The 1704-nt window shown below is 44.1% G+C and overlaps 1 protein-coding gene across 1 annotated transcript in view; it reads right to left on the bottom strand.

The window, feature by feature from the left end:
* Window positions 1-1704, bottom strand: part of LOC125959731 (uncharacterized) — a 10057-nt gene extending 8353 nt beyond the window's left edge. The window contains exon 1 of the mRNA XM_049692626.1: window positions 1607-1704. The gene's annotated coding sequence lies outside the window, so the exon portion shown is untranslated. The remainder of the gene's footprint in view (window positions 1-1606) is intronic.

The raw sequence follows: 1704 nt of genomic DNA, 5'->3' as shown, positions 1-1704 counted from the left end.
CGCACGGTGGACCGACGTTCTCCGTAGTGTTACTATCTGCTCCGACTCGGCGACTAGTGTCTACGAACTTGTTTTGGAAATAATTTGGAAAGGGGACTGGAATGCGATTGGAAAATCAATAGGACGCACACACGAACACACCACACTTCGGGGCAGGCATTCCCCTGAAGTGCTGTTTGCTGGAGGTGCGGGGTTATGCGTGGTTCGCCGTCGACGACGAGGCGTTTGGTGAAATGGCGTCTAGGATCAAAATTTTCATCGTTATGGCAGCTACGGCTTTACGAGCGGTAGGCCGGCATTCTTATCACATATCGTGTCTTTGATGCTATTTGGAAATGGCAAAAGCTGCCAACAAATTGAATGAGCATAAATTCTTTTCTCTCTGAACGCGCTGAAAAGCCCTTTATAATGGCATAACTTTGGTGCGCTATCGCTGCGTCACGATGTTGATTGACAAAACGGAAAAGGGATGTGGTTTTGTGTCGCTCTGAATAAATATATCGAAAAGAATACGAGTAACGCTGAAACCATGGATCAATGAAACTATTCAATGAAGCATGCATAAAAAATCGTAATTTCAGTTCAATATCAGCGCAATTCAATTTACCTTCATGTTTTTGCATTATATGAGGGATTAATCATGCTGTTGACACTGTTCTCGGAACCGCGATTTGGTTGAAAAACAGTACCCCTTCGTTTAGTTCGCTATTTTAAAAGCTTCCCGGAAGTTCCACTATACTCCGAAAGGGAATTAGATTGATTCGTTCACTCAGCTTATCGGTCACTGATTACTATTCACATATGATGTTGTTTGCTGATCGGATGCTTAGCAAGCACAAGCGCCATTACGAATTAGTTTGATTAATTGCATCATCTCAACATTCAATGGATACATAATGCGACACCGTGGCATGTTTGTGCAGCTTGTTTACCATACTCATCATAAGCATTACACGGCGAGTCGTGATTTCATGTTGATGATCAACGGTGTCAGTGGTGTAGAACCGAGATAGGATGTTTGATGAGATCCAAACGACACACCGTTGAACGTTGAACTCACGTTAGCACAGTATACAAACAATCTAATATGAAGCACTGGAATGATTAAATAATTCCGCATTTCTTACATCATCATCATCATCATCTGCAAGGATCATAACACCCGTCAGTATACATTACACCACCCACAACTCGAATCGTTAATTACTTTGCCGAAGACAAACACATGCGCTCAAGAGGTGGCATTCTCGGCATTGACACTCGTAACAACAAACAGTAGAACAAACACGTTGCTGACTTCCCAATTTGGGCAACAAATGGATGGTAATTCCCACAATAACTTGAGGGAGACGCCACTAAATCGGTACCACATACACACACACACGCACGCACCTATCGGCAGGTGTAATTCAATCAATCACGACGCTTCTCCTTACGAGGCAATATCCGCAATACCAATCCGCATGTGTGGTCACATCCTTTCACGGCCAACCACCCACCCGGGATGGTACTCAAGTCAACCGAATCCTTTCTTTTATGTTGCTTCGATGTTAATCCCCTCAATAGGACCAAGCACTTTAAGCACTTTCAATGCCAACTAAGTTACCTTTCAGGTATCACTACGACATTCCACGGTGCGATCCACGAGCACGTCACTTTCGATGCGTCACAGCACACACGTTACCGTTCGACCGGTTGGAAAGC

The sequence above is a fragment of the Anopheles darlingi genome, chromosome 2 (assembly GCF_943734745.1).
Source record: "Anopheles darlingi chromosome 2, idAnoDarlMG_H_01, whole genome shotgun sequence".
Classification (NCBI taxonomy): domain Eukaryota; kingdom Metazoa; phylum Arthropoda; class Insecta; order Diptera; family Culicidae; genus Anopheles; species Anopheles darlingi.
Note: the sequence above shows the minus strand (reverse complement) of the source record. Positions and strands in the feature narration are given on the sequence as shown.